The 14,834-nt window shown below is 45.9% G+C and overlaps 1 protein-coding gene across 1 annotated transcript in view; it reads right to left on the bottom strand.

The window, feature by feature from the left end:
- The window catches only part of GRIK4 (glutamate ionotropic receptor kainate type subunit 4), a 363,935-nt gene that overhangs the window by 144,189 nt on the left and 204,912 nt on the right, over window positions 1-14,834 (bottom strand). The window lies entirely within an intron of this gene.

Raw genomic sequence — 14,834 nt, 5'->3', positions numbered from 1 at the left:
TCACATCCAGGTCAGAAAACTGTCACTTCCAGATCAGCAGAAGGTCACTTCCGGGCCAGCAGAAGGTCACTTCCAGGTCAGTAGAAGGTCTGCAGGAAGTCCATCCCCTGTTGCCTAGGAAACTGATTGATCGGCACCAGGCTGTCTGCAGTGACGAACCAAAAAAACGAATCAAATGAACTAGCCTAAAGTTCACGGCGGTTCATCAGAAATGGGATCTGACGAACCACTGGTTCGCGAACCACAAACCAGCCTGGTTTGTCATGAATTTTGGTTCATGCCCATCTCTAATTAGGACTGCAACCTTAAGACTGAAATCCTAAAACATATTTGGAAAAGAGTAAAGACACATCACAGCAATAGGCTGCGTGTTCTAGTAGAGAAAGTCTGCAAACGGTTTCCTAGGGAGAGTGTTGATTGGGGGTTTGAGGTCCTCTGCCTTTACCAGTTTACAAAAGTTTGTAAACTTGAATATATGTCAAGAGGTATGTGTGTTGGATGGCAGAACATTAGCTTTTCCTTGTATTGGATCAAATTATGTGTCTAGTTGCATTTACCAAGTTCTGAAATACTGAAAACGACAAGTGTTTGAGAATGATATGTGTAGTGTAGTTTCCTTTTGCAAAGGAAATGAGAATCAAGATATGGAAGGGCAGCATTCTGAAGATGGAAGCTCTCTAATTGTGGAGTGTGTTGCTGACTTCATTGGTACCCATCCCTGAGGGTTTTTAAAAAGAAGCACGGAGTCTTTTACCACATTAAACTGCGACTGTCAATGACTATCAGTCTAGATTTGTTTTCTGAAAGACCTGCTTTTTAAAAACCTATTCTAATAAATCACACCTGCCAATAATATTTGCAAAGTTGACATAGGAAGGAAAGGGGCTCAAATGAAAAATGTCAGATATCGGGGCAGCTGGCTCTGAGGTGTCCGGTGAAAAGCAAACTTGGCTCCTTCCCACTTCTCTTTTGGGCCTGATAGACTGAGAACTATTTGATAACTTTCATCCTAGCCTCCAAAGAAATGACCCTGACCTGGATAGCCCAGGTGAACCTGATCTCGTCAGATCTCAGAAGCTAAGCAAGGTCAGCCTTGGTTAGTACTTGGATGGGAGACCTCTAACAAAAACCAGGGTTGCAGAAGCAGACAACGGCAAACCACCTCTGATTGTCTCTTGCTGTGAAAACCCCACCAGGTGTCGCCGTCAGTCAGCTATGACTTGAGGGCACTCACCACCACCCACAGGAAGGACACCTCTATTAGTACCATGGAGGACTTGATGGCTACACATTTAGGGAATTTATTTAATTATTTTATTCGATTTGTATTCCGCCCTCCTCGCGCCAGCAGGCTCAGGGCGAATGAGCATGTTATTTTCGTTTCAGCGCTTGTGTTATTTTTCTGCATACCCATGAATTCTTATGTTCACACAGGAACCAGGGCCCTTTTCACACGGCTTACCTGGTACATCAACGTCGCGAAATATCACACAAAAAACGTGGAAGATAGCACAAAACTCTTGCGAGAAGATGCTATCTTCCGTGGGTTTTGAGCGGTATTTTGTGACATTGCGGCAGCAGGTAAGCAGTGTGAAAAGGGCCCAGGTGTGTCTGAGCTGGAAAGGATGGAGAAGTTGGAGTTGGGGGAGGTATTTGTTTTTTTGCATTTAATTGTGGTTTCCATCACAAGAACGATTCCCTCCACCCTTTCCAAAAGAATTTTATCTCTGTTGCCTACCTGGTCAAGGAAATGAACCCTTAATAAGGGACTTTAAAGCCAGTGGGATCAGGACATTCACGGGGGCCCCGAACAGCAGAAATTTCAGGTATCAACCTGAGATTTCTGCAACCCGGGATTAAATGGCTTTTCTTTGAAAGAAGAGCAGGATCGCAACTGTGAAGCCGCTGAAGGGGTTTTGAAATGACTGATTGTAATTGAGGTGTGTGTGTGTGCTTCTCTCTATTTAGAGGTTTGTCACCTGGATGGCTTTTTTTAGTCCTGCCACTGTGCAAGGCAACAATTTTAAATGTGCTACGCTTAAATGAATTTGCATATGCAAATGAGAAGCACCTTCCCCCCACAACTGGGGATGAGATGGCAGTTCTGATCTATTTGCGTTTCCGTTTCTGTCCAGCTGCTTTCCACTTTATTAGGATGCTGGGAGAGAGGTGAGGAAACACAAATGGATCACACTTCCTCTTCAGGACTTCTAGCAAAATCAAACCTGTTGGATTGGACTGACAGTCCAACTGGTCTAGCATGCTGGTTGCAACAGGTCACAAGCCGAGTATGAAGGCAGCCCCCCTGCCATGCTACTTGAGTACAAGTCCCTCTTATTCTGAGGTATGCTGCCTCCAAATACGGGCGCCCCATTTAGCCAGCAGCCATAGACAGATCAATCCAGGCATGAATGTTTCTAACCTCCCTTTAAAGTCGCTGAAGTCTGTGGCCAACATCATACCTTTGGGCAGTGAGTCCCATTAGACATAGCCCAGTTACAGAAATCATTGGCACAAAGTGTGGCTGCTGTGTTTTGCAAACACTGGTGGTCCCATGTGTGCATGTGCAGCTAAAATAATGGCTGCCAAACACAAGCCAGTGTAGAGTCACTCATTGTGGTCACCATCACATTTAATGGATATACAAAGTACGTGGCTTTAGGGTACAGACACCACACAGTTAACAACAATTTAATAGTCTATATAAATAACTTCTTGTGAAATGACAATGATATATGTATTTCAAACCATCAAAAAACAAAGTTTCCCTTCCTCAAGAATAACATATCAAGTGTAGAAATTCCGCATATTTCTTCCAATGGGAGAGAACCCTACTGCCTTCTGCCTTAGGTTCTCTCCCATTGGAAGAAATATGTAGAATTTCCACACTGGATATGTTATTCCTGAGGAAGGGAAACTTTGTTTTTTGATGGTTTGAAATATACGTATATCGTTGTTTGTTATTTCACAATGAGTTATTTAGATGGAATATTAAATTGTTGTTGACAGTGCAGTATTTGTACCCTACAGTCACATACTTTGTACTTTATTTACAGGTCTGTTTGTGACTGGGCTCCTGTCCTTATCATCATCCTAAACAGTTACACATTTACTTCAATGGACTTTGAAGTAAATGGACTTCAGAGACACGCTGCCTCTGAACATGAAAGTTCTCTTTAGCCGTAATAGCGAAGAATCATTCATACTCCTACGGCTAATCCTCTCTCAAAGAATGGGGGGAAACAAGACTTTTCTTAAAGTATGAAGCAAACCTTACATAACAAACAAAAGTTAGAATAGGGTGACATTGGGGAGTTTTGTTTTTTTTTTTATAAAAAAGAAAAATAGATTGGTTATTCTAGAGAAAACAAAAATGTGCGGTAATTAAACATTCCTGGCGATCAAAGAGTCGGGCGCTCTGTCGGACACTCCGTAAGGCAGGGAATTAGCTGGCTGCTCTTTCTGGAGTCAAAGATCTGCACTAGCTACCGAATGCCCTTGGACTGCGATGCCGCTGGGCTCAAACCACAAGTAGAATTTGGAAGTCAATTTTTCAGCAACTTCCCAAATCATCTGATGCAAAACTGACAAGTTCAGAAAGGAGATAATTGACTTGAGAGGGAGAACATTAGCATTGACAAGGTTTGCCAACCTTCAGAATTACAAGTGGTCTCCAGACTATAGAGATCAAAATCCTTGGAGAAAACGGCAACTTTGGAGGGTATGGCATCGATGCTGAGGCCCCTCCCCTCCTTAAACCCCCACCTCACTAGGCTCTGCCTCCGGATCGCCAGGAATTTCCCAACCTGAACCGGGCAACCTTAGTGTAGACTCAGCTCCGTCTGAAGAACACCTTTCTCCAGCGTTTAATGTGTTAATTATTGTTAATTATTTCACTGCAAACTATTGGAGAGAATGTTTGTGTGATGAAACTGCACATCGGTATATCTATATAAAAAAGCCAAAGGGTGATCTGTGTGCACAGACAGGTTATGATGCTTGGAATTGTTCCTGGAAGGTTAGCCTTAAGCAGGGGTCATTTCGTAGAAAAAGACTTGGAGGAACTTATTAGCATAACTCATTAGCATATGCCACACCCCCTGACATCACCTATCCTGGCTGTTTTGGACCCAATCCTAGCCATTCAGGGCCGAAATTGGGCCCAAAATGGCAAAACGGGGCTGAAAATGGCTGAAAATGGGCCCAAAATGGTCAGGATCGGGCCGCTGCTGAGTGGGAGAGTGATCTACCACCCATCAGAGGCCCGATCTGGGCCATTTTGGACCCAATTAAGGCTGAAACAGGCTCAAAATGGACAAGAGTCAGGTGGGCGGGGGGATTATTGCATTTCAATAATCACAAGCCAAAGAAAAGAAGGATGAACTGATATGGTGATTGTCATTCCTTTTAATTCCGTACATTGGTGTTGTTTTCCGTCTGCCGCACGCTTGTGGCTGTGGATGATACTTTTAGTTTCTGGGGTTGAACTTTTCGAATCTTACAGTCCATTCGGATGTCGCTTTAAGCAAATGATGCATTGATCATGTTGAATACATTTTTATGGAGAAGAAATACAGAGACAGAAAATGGTTCAAAGCGGGGTTTTCTTTCTTACAAGGTAGAAGCAAAATCAAAATCAGGATATTTGAACAGAACCAACTGGATTGCAAAGTTCAATCTTATCTCAACTCGGAAATAACAGCAAATGGGAAATGTTGGGAATGTGGCAGTATGAAAAGGACATTCAATGTATTTGGCATACATGTCCAAAGATTATGGTATTTTGGCAAAGTGTTCTGAACTTTATTGATCAGTTCGTTGTAGGTTCTCGCTACACTTGTGAATTTAGCAGGTACTATATAACTGACTGACAGAAGTGATTACAGTTGAATGATGAAATACACAATCTTTTTTAATTTGTTGGCTTCGGCAAAATTATTAATAGTCAAAAATTCATGTCAAAATGTGAAATACCAGATCGTAAAGGTCTAGCTATTAATGTTTGGGACATTTTTGTGATTTATAATCCTGTGGGCATATTAGACTGCAACATATGACCTCTGCTCAGGATTCAATTTTATTGAAAGTAGTTGTGACGCATTCCCCAGACCTCAGAGGCAGAGTAATGCTTGGTCTTGCATTACTGAGCATCTCCAAGTTCTCATTCCTGGCCCTTCCCAGGGGTGCACGCACTCTGTCCACCAACCAGGTTGTGCTCCATGTGCCAGATCCTCTGGCTGTCCTTGGATCTTCAGCACCCTGGTCCAGTACAGGCTGTCCCATAGGCTTTCTTAGCAACTCTGTGCCCTCTTGTGGGCCTTGAGCTCTCAGAGTAGCCAACCTATTGCATTTCCTCCTGCCTTTAGCTCCCACCTGAGCCCTTTGGCCTCCAGCTCTCCCCAATCTCCGGCTATGTTGCTCTTTTCTTCTCCTCTCCCACCTCTGCAGGTAGTTTCTACCTGGCTAGTGGTGGCCCGTTGCCCCTTCTGGCCTGGCCACATTCCTAGCTAGCTGGGCTGCTGGAGATGCAGCAATGCCATTTGGATCCTGCGGACTTGGCCCAGGCTGTGGAGCCTGCCACTGTACTCTGGGGCTTGCTCCCAGTGGGAGGCATGGAGCCTTATGCCGCAATGTGGGCACCTGCATCAAGGGCCACAGTGCCCACAGCCCCGGTGTTGTGAGGTGAGTTGCCACAGTAGTTAACATTATTTTTATAATGCCTCATTGCCAGGACTCCCAAACATAGCTAACAATATAGTCATCTTACAAAATCTGTCAAAAGAAGTAAACACTTTAAACATAATCATCCATACAAACAGGAGAGCAATAAAGTAACAAATATGGATTTCTTATTGTTACTATTCACTGAGTTGACCTGGCTATGCTCACATTTGTGTGTGTGTGTGTGTGTGTGTGTGTAAAACAACTAATAAGTAATTAAAATATTAATAGTAACAAACAGGGGGAGTGGGTGCTTGAAACTGATACCTTAATGATGTTTTTTCATGGACTATTTATCAAAGCCCATAGAAGGAAGTTTCAAAACCAATGCAAAACAGAAAATGTTTCAGATGGGCTATCTTCTTACACAGAAAGATTCTCCCTGTTATGTATAAAACAGGCTACAAATTTGGTATTCCCTATAGTTCTCCCAAGATGCTGGCTGAGCTGCTGTGACATCACAATGGAACATTCCAAAAGGGAAGAACAAGAACCCATTCACATAAGGTTGGCAAGCAATGCAACTCCTGCTAGGGAGGCGAAAAGTCAGTTTGGCTGGTCCAAAACCTGGTCCAAAACCTGGTTTTAAGAAGGGAACCACCCAGCAAAGGTCAGTGTTTGGCTGTTGAGAACTCAAAAATATTTAGAGCAAGGCCAGGATAGGAGGAACCAAAGGGACACTTTCGATGGAATGGAGGTTTGGCTGGGATCTCAGGGAAGGTTTATTCAGGTTACTTATCAACTGCTTGTGCACCAGAAAGTGCTCAAAGAGCACAGGCCCATATTTTGCAGCTACCTACCACAAGCAGCTTTAGAGCCCAGGCCCAGAGGCTCCCAGTTAGAGTGACAGGTGATCTTGACACAGGGCAAACGCAATACTAACACCGGGACTTTTTTTCTGGGAAAAGAGGTGGTGGAACTCAGTGGTGGAACTCAGGACTGCACAATGATGTCAATTTGGGGCAGCTGGAACAAGGGAGGAGTTCTTTTAAAGTTTAAATTGCCCTCGGCAAAAATGGTCACATGGCCGGTGGCCCCGCCCCCTGATCTCCAGACAGAGGGGAGTGTAGATTGCCCTCCGTGCAGCGCAGATGGCAATCTCAACTCCCCTCCGTCTGGAGATCAGGGGGCGAGGCCACCGGCCATGTGACCATTTTCAAGAGGTGCCGGAACTCCGTTCCACCGCATTCTTGCTGAAAAAAAGCCCTGACAAACACTATCCTTTCTGCACCAATCCATCCCGCTCCTGCCTCTCTCTGCCAAACCCACTTGTTGCCGCCTCTCATATTCCCTGTAAAATTCTGCACCTGGTCTTTAGCTAGGGACGGGCAGACACATCTGTTCTCCCAGCAGCCCACTTTGAAGTCAGAAGCGTTCGATTCCAAGGGCAGAAAATCAAAAGAAAGCCACAAATTAATTTTTGTCCCCGGCCTTTCTACACATAAACACTGCCAGGTGGGAAAAGCAGGATGGGGCTGTCAGTCAAGGAAGCAAAAATGCAACTCCGGCACCATATGGGGGAAGGACGTGAAGGCGACTTTGGCAGATTCATTGTCCGAGGTTGGCAGTGCCCGGAAAGCAGAGCCTAGTTAGAGCTCCATAAATCAAAGGTGGTCTTTTGATCATGCTTGCTAAGGAGTCTGGGGAGGTGACTGGGTGGAAGCAAGGAAAGTTACATCCAGAGCTAAAATGCAGGCTGTTTGGTTGGCAGAGTTCATCCTTCACCAGGCTACGAGGCCAAGCGGAAGGAAAGGGACAATATATGTGTCAGGAACTCAAGCTGTTGTCTCAGTGTGGCAGAATCAGGAAGAGAAATGATATGTGCTTGAGTGAATGGAGGAAGGCAGACAGGCAAGGAGCTCTGTTAGGCAGGTGTGGGCTTCAGTAGAGAATGGGCAGAGCAAGAACGGGCCATGGGGCTTTTTTAGGAGGAAGTGGGAGGGGATTGGTTTTTCCTGATGCCCTGATTCTCAGTCTAGAAGGATCCATGCAGAAGTTTCTACCTATCTGCCTGAATGGACTGGGGTTTCTCCTTAGATCCCTCTCTGCTGGTGGTGCAGTAAGTAAGGTGCTTGCACCTGATTTCCAGAGTGGCCAGGTGGAGGGAGAGGGAGACGTGAGTCTTTTGTTAGGGGATTCTCATATGGGGACCAGATTTGGGTGGAAAGGTGGCATAGAGTTTTTAAAAAATGTTAGCATGAGTTACATCCTCCCTCTTTCTTGGCAAACCAGAGTTTGCCATTACACATGAACCAGACAAACTAGAACTGAAAATACTTGCAGTTCTGGTTTCCGGTAAGCAATGGTTTGCTGAAACTACTTATCTTGTAGCAGCAAATTATGATTTATTCAGAAACAAAGAGGAAGAAAAGTTGGTATCTGTCTGTCCATCTGTCCAAGTGGTGTACAGCACAGAAGCTGATGGTGGGTCAGGCAGGATAGAACTCTCCACAGTAGGGGTGTGCAAGCCAAAAATTTTCGGCTATAGCCGAAAGTAGAAAGCCGAAAGAAGATTCTCTATCGTTAAAGCCGAAAGCCGAAACAAGAATCTCTTTCGGCTTTCGGCTTTCGGGATTCTTTCGGCATTATTTCGGCATTCTTTCGGCTTTTTTCTAAGGGAAAATGCCTCCGTCTTCCAGGACGCCTGGAGGAGGCATTTTCCCACCGAATAAGCCCAAAATTGGTGGGGACCTTCCTCTAACCCTTCTCTAACAACCACCCAAGTTTCAGACAGATTGGACTTTGGGGGGCCATGTTATGGCCCCCCAAAGCAGGTCCCCCCATCCTCCCATAAGAAAGCGAAGGAGCAGCATATTGTTAGCGTGCTGCTGCTAATCTTTCTTCATTATTTCCTATGGGGAAAAAATGAAGAGGCAGGCTTCCTTTGCCAGGGGTGGCATTTTGCATGCAAAATGCCCCCTCACCCTCAGGGGCCCTTCTCCCACCCCTCCTCCCACCCCCCACCAAGGCTCAGCCTGCTCCCACTTGGGGGGGCCATTTCATGGCCTCCCCAAGTAGGTGCTCTAATCTCTACCACTGACAGCTGGGGGAGGCTTGTGTTGCCAGGGGTGGCATTTTGCATGCAAAATGCCCCCCAACCCTCTGGGGCCCTTCTCCCACCCCTCCTCCCACCCCCCACCAAGGCTCAGCCTGCTCCCACTTGGGGGGGCCATTTCATGGCCTCCCCAAGTAGGTGCTCTGCTCTCATCTCTACCACTGACAGCTGGGGGAGGCTTGTCTTGCCAGGGGTGGCATTTTGCATGCAAAATGCCCCCCAGCCCTCTGGGGCCCTTCTCCCACCCTTCCTCCCACCCCCCACCAAGGCTCAGACTGCTCCCACTTGGGGGGGCCATTTCATGGCCTCCCCAAGTAGGTCCTCTCAGCCCCTAAAGTCCACCCCTTACAGCCCCACACAAACCCAATTCCCCCCCAGCTGCCACACACAGACCCAAATCCCCACATTAGCCCCTCACAGACCCAAATCCACCCCCACCTGCCCCACACCCATAACCCCAGGAACAGGCTGGCAAAGGCCAGCCCTCTCCCTTTGTTCCCTATGCTGGGAACTTCTAAACTCTCTTTCCCTGGGCAATTCTGCACAGCCCAGGGGTGCCACAATGGCGGGCACACTTCTGAGTGCCAGCTGGTCCCTGTGAAAGAGCACCTGAACCACAGACACCCTCCCTCAAATTCCCCCACCACCTACAGAGATGGCTGGCCAGCCAGCCCCATTGTTCCCTATGATGGGAACCAACTGCACAACAAAGAATAAAACAAGAACAACACAAAATAAAGTTTAAAAAAAATTATTTTCTCCCTTCCAAAGTACAAGTAGGCAAAGCATTATGACACATTACACCAGCAGTCCCCCACACAGAAAAATTAAAACAAAACTCACTTAACATCAGAGAATCACAAAACACGATTCCTGTCAAAAACACTTTATTTTTTGAACAGCTTTAGGTTACACAGCAGGGGGGAACACCAAAGGGCATGGCAGCACTATCTTACACAAAAATAACACAACTCACTTAACATCAGAGAATCACAAAAGCACAATTCCTGTCAAAAACACTTTATTTCTTGAACAGCTTTAGGCTACACAGCAGGGGGGGAACACCAAAGGGCATGGAAGCAGTATCTTACACAAAAATAACACAACTCACTTCACATTAAAGAATCACCCCAAAAAATTGCTGTCAAAAGCACTTTATTTCTGTAACTGCTTTAGGTTACACAGTAGGAAGGCACCACAGAGCAGGAAAGCAGTGTACTACACAAAAATAACACAACTCACTTCACATCAGAGAATCACACAAACACAATTGCTGTCAAAAACGGTGAAGTGGGTTGTATCATTTTTTGTAGTACATTGCTATCATGCCCTGTTGTGCCCTCCTACTGTGTAACCTAAAGCTGTTCAAGAAATAAAGTGTTTTTGCCAGGAATTGTGTTTTTGTGATTCTCTGATGTTAAGTGAGTTGTGTTATTTTTGTGTAAGATAGTGCTGCCATGCCCTTTGGTGTTCCCCCCTGCTGTGTAACCTAAAGCTGTTCAAGAAATAAAGTGTTTTTGCCAGGAATTGTGTTTTTGTGATTCTCTGATGTTAAGTGAGTTGTGTTATTTTTGTGTAAGATAGTGCTGCCATGCCCTTTGGTGTTCCCCCCTGCTGTGTAACCTAAAGCTGTTCAAGAAATAAAGTGTTTTTGACAGGAATCATGCTTTGTGATTCTCTGATGTTAAGTGAGTTGTGTTATTTTTCTGTGTGGGGGACTGCTGGTGTAATGTGTCATAATGCTTTGCCTACTTGTACTTTGGAAGGGAGAAAAAAAAATTTAAAACTTTATTTTGTGTTGTTCTTGTTTTATTCTTTGTTGTGCAGTTGGTTCCCATCATAGGGAACAATGGGGCTGGCTGGCCAGCCATCTCTGTAGGTGGTGGGGGAATTTGAGGGAGGGTGTCTGTGGTTCAGGTGCTCTTTCACAGGGACCAGCTGGCACTCAGAAGTGTGCCCACCATTGTGGCACCCCTGGGCTGTGCAGAATTGCCCAGGGAAAGAGAGTTTAGAAGTTCCCAGCATAGGGAACAAAGGGAGAGGGCTGGCCTTTGCCAGCCTGTTCCTGGGGTTATGGGTGTGGGGCAGGTGGGGGTGGATTTGGGTCTGTGAGGGGCTAATGTGGGGATTTGGGTCTGTGTGTGGCAGCTGGGGGGGAATTGGGTTTGTGTGGGGCTGTAAGGGGTGGACTTTAGGGGCTGAGAGGACCTACTTGGGGAGGCCATGAAATGCCCCCCCCAAGTAGGAGCAGTCTGAGCCTGGGTGGGGGGTGGGGGGAAGGGTGGGAGAAGGGCCCCTGAGGGCTTGGGGGCATTTTGCATGCAAAATGCCACCCCTGGCAACACAAGCCTCCCCCAGCTGTCAGTGGTAGAGATTAGAGCACCTACTTGGGGAGGCCATGAAATGGCCCCCCCAAGTGGGAGCAGGCTGAGCCTTGGTGGGGGGTGGGAGGAGGGGTGGGAGAAGGGCCCCTGAGGGCTGGGGGGCATTTTGCATGCAAAATGCCACCCCTGGCAAAGGAAGCCTGCCTCTTCATTTTTTCCCCATAGGAAATAATGAAGAAAGATCAGCAGCAGCATGCTAACAATATGCTGCTCCTTCGCTTTCTTATGGGAGGATGGGGGGACCTGCTTTGGGGGGCCATAACATGGCCCCCCAAAGTCCAATCTGTCTGAAACTTGGGTGGTTGTTAGAGAAGGGTTAGGGGAAGGTCCCCACCAATTTTGGGCTTATTCGGTGGGAAAATGCCTCCCCCAGACGTCCGGGAAGACGGAGGCATTTTCCCATTGAAAAGCCGAAAGAAAGCCGAAAGAATCCCGAAACGTTTCGGCTTTTTTCTTTCGGCTACCCGAAACGTTTCGGCATTCCCCGAAACGTTTCGGCATTCCCCGAAAGAAGCCGAAACACTTTTATTTCGGCATTCTTTCGGCATTCTGAATGCCGAAACGCACATCCCTACTCCACAGTCAAGCCAAGGGGCCAGGTAGCTAAAACGTCAAGACAGTCAATAATGTGCGTGTTATGTTCCATCAAATTGCTTCTGACTCATGATGACCCTATGAATGAATGACCTCCAAAACGTTCTAACATGAACAGCCTTGCTCAGATCTTGCAAACTGAAGGTATGGCTTCCTTTATTAGTCAAGCCACACTATTGTCTTTTCCAATGAGTCTTGTCTTCTCATGATGTGACCAAAGTACCATAGCCCCAGTTATTCATTTTAGCTTCTAGGAAGAATTCAGGCTTGATTTGATCTAGAACCCACTTATTTGTCTTTTTGGCCATCCATGATATCCACAAAACTCTCCGCCAGCACCACATTTCAAACAAATCAATGTTCTTCCTGTCAGCTTTCTTCACCGTCCAGCTTTCACATCCATACATAGTAATGGGGAATACTATAGTTTGGATTATCTTGATCTTGGTTCCCAGAAAGACACCTTTATCCTTAAGGATCCTTTCTAGTTTCTTCATGGTAACATCGGTAAACAAAATACAGTTAAGACTACAGAAGTAAGTTTTAATTTACTTGAGGGTATTAATAAGTTCCCTTTAGTGGTATTATATTATACTACATGCTGTTATGGATTTTATGGATTTAAAGATCTTGAGGGAGTTTTGTCAATTTCGGTTTAAATTTTATGATGTAGTAATTTGCATTAATAATATTGTACTTTTTTGTTATTTGCTATGGCTGTGCTGAAGCAATAAAGTATTGATTGATTGATTGATTGATTGATTGATTGATTGATTGATTGATTGATTGATTGATTGATTGATTGATTGATTGATTGATTGATTGAGTTTCTTCATGGCTGCTCTTCAAAGTCTCAATCTCCTTCTAGTTTCTCAGTTGCAGTCTCCCTTTTGGTTGATGATTGAGCCAAGGAATAGAAAACCTTGAACCATTTCAATTTCTTCATTGTTAACCTTAATACTGTACAATTTCGTGGTAGTCACTGCTTTGTCTTCTTGACGCTCAGCTGTAATCCTGATCTGGCGCTTTCTCCTTTAACCTTCAGCAGCAGCTTTTTCAAAGCTTCACTATTTTCTGCCAGTAACGTGGGGACATCTGCATATCACAAATTGTTAATGTTCCTTCCAATTTTCACCCCCACCATCATCTAAATTTAATCCAGCTTTCCTTACGACATGTTCTGCACATAAATTGAACAGCTAGGGAAATAATATACACCCTTGTATATTACATTACATAATACATCCTGACACCTTTGCCAGTTGGAAACCATTCTGTTTCCCCATATTCTGTTATAACAGCAGCCTCTTGTCCAGAGTACAGGTTGCACATCAGCACACCCATTTCTTTTAAACCATCCATAGCTTTTCATGATCCACACAGTTGACAGCTTTGCTGTAATCTTCATAGGCCATGGCAGAAGCAAGGGTGAGGAACAGCCCAGAAGTCAGGTTGCCAACTCTAGGTTAGGAAATTCCTAGATATTTGGGGGTGGAGCCCTGGGGAGGACACGTACCTCCACACAGTATAATACCATACAGTCATAAGAACGTAAGAACATAAGAGAAGCCATGTAGGTTCAGGCCAATGGCCCATCCAGTCCAACACTCTGTGTCACACAGTGGCCAAAAAAACAGGTATCCTCAGGAGGTCTGCCAGTGGGGAAGGACAGTAGAAGCCCTCCCACTGATTCCCCCCCCCCAACACCAAGAATACTGAGCATCACTGCCCTAGACAGAGAGTTCCTCCCTTCTGCCAGCTTCTCTAGGGGAATTGATTCTGTCATCTAGAGTTCAGTTGGAATTCCAGGGGATCTCCATACCCCATGTGGCGGTTGATAAACTAGGAATCCACAAGGCAGTCCAGGGCAGATGCAAGGTCACAGTGAGCAGAAGTTAGAAATCATGATCAGCAGAACCTGTGCAGGTTTCACAGCATGGACAAGTTGTGCAACCTGCAGGTACCAGCCTAGAGGCGGCAGCTTTGTACCTCCAGGCTAGTTCTTATTGGACCCCTGAAGTGCCTCTTGGTTGCAGATCCCATGAGTTCCTTCTGGAAAGGGTATGCTTCCTGAGCGAGCCATCTTTAAGAGGGTGCTGTGGTGCAGAGGAGACTGAGAGCGGAACTACAAGTGACAAAAGGCAAAACTTGTCAGCTTCCCTCAAGTTTTGATGGGAAATGTAGGCATCCTAGTCTTGCAGCTTGGCTCTCTGACTGCTGTCCAATGGACTTTTTAACTGTCACTTGTCCAACATTCCGCCAAGCTGCCTACATTTCCCATGAAAACTTGAGGGAAGCTGACAAGTGTCCAACCTGTGTCAGGGGTCACTAGTAGTTTCGCTCTGAGCCAGCAGCATTCCCTGAATCAGGCAGCTCTGAGCCAAGATACGAGAGACAAATTACACGAGGAGGAGCAGGTGAAGGGAGTTGCAATGTAAGCTGGGAAGCTTAGTTTTAAAAGAGATCAGAAGGCTTTGTCAATTTACCCTCTCTACAGAGCCAGGGAGATCTCTGCTCAGAGGGTGTGTTAATTTCCTCTTTGCCTCCTGAAGGCTCTGTCAGTTTCACCTCCCCTTCTAGGAGGGGAAGAGGAAATAAACAAACCCTCTGAGCAGGCAATCTCAGTGGTTCTGTAGAGAGGGGAAATTGACAAAACCTTCCAATCTCTTTTAAAACTCAGCTTCCCGGCTAACATTGCGACTCCCTTCTCGTGCTTCTCCTCGTGTAATTCGCCTCTTGTAGCTTGGCTCTATAATGGGGGTAAGGAACTGTTGCTCAGAGGAAGAGCCTCTACTTAGCATGCAGAAGTTCCCAGGTTCAATCCCCAGCATCTCCAGTTAAAAGGACCAGGCAGTAGACAATGTGAAAGACCTCTGCCTGAGACCCTGGAGCTTGTCAGAATAGACAATATTGACCTTGATGGACCGATGGTCTGATTCATGATAATGCAGCTTCATGTGTGTTCATGTGTGCGTTAGTGCCACAAAGAGTAAGGCTCTGAAGCTATAGGCCCCAGGATCTGGGTTCAAGCCCCTACAGCACCCAACAAGTGCACAGGGAGGCAGAACAGAGGAGGGAGC

This window comes from Eublepharis macularius, chromosome 14 (genome assembly GCF_028583425.1).
Source record: "Eublepharis macularius isolate TG4126 chromosome 14, MPM_Emac_v1.0, whole genome shotgun sequence".
Taxonomy (NCBI): domain Eukaryota; kingdom Metazoa; phylum Chordata; class Lepidosauria; order Squamata; family Eublepharidae; genus Eublepharis; species Eublepharis macularius.
This window is presented reverse-complemented; position numbering and strand designations above follow the sequence as displayed.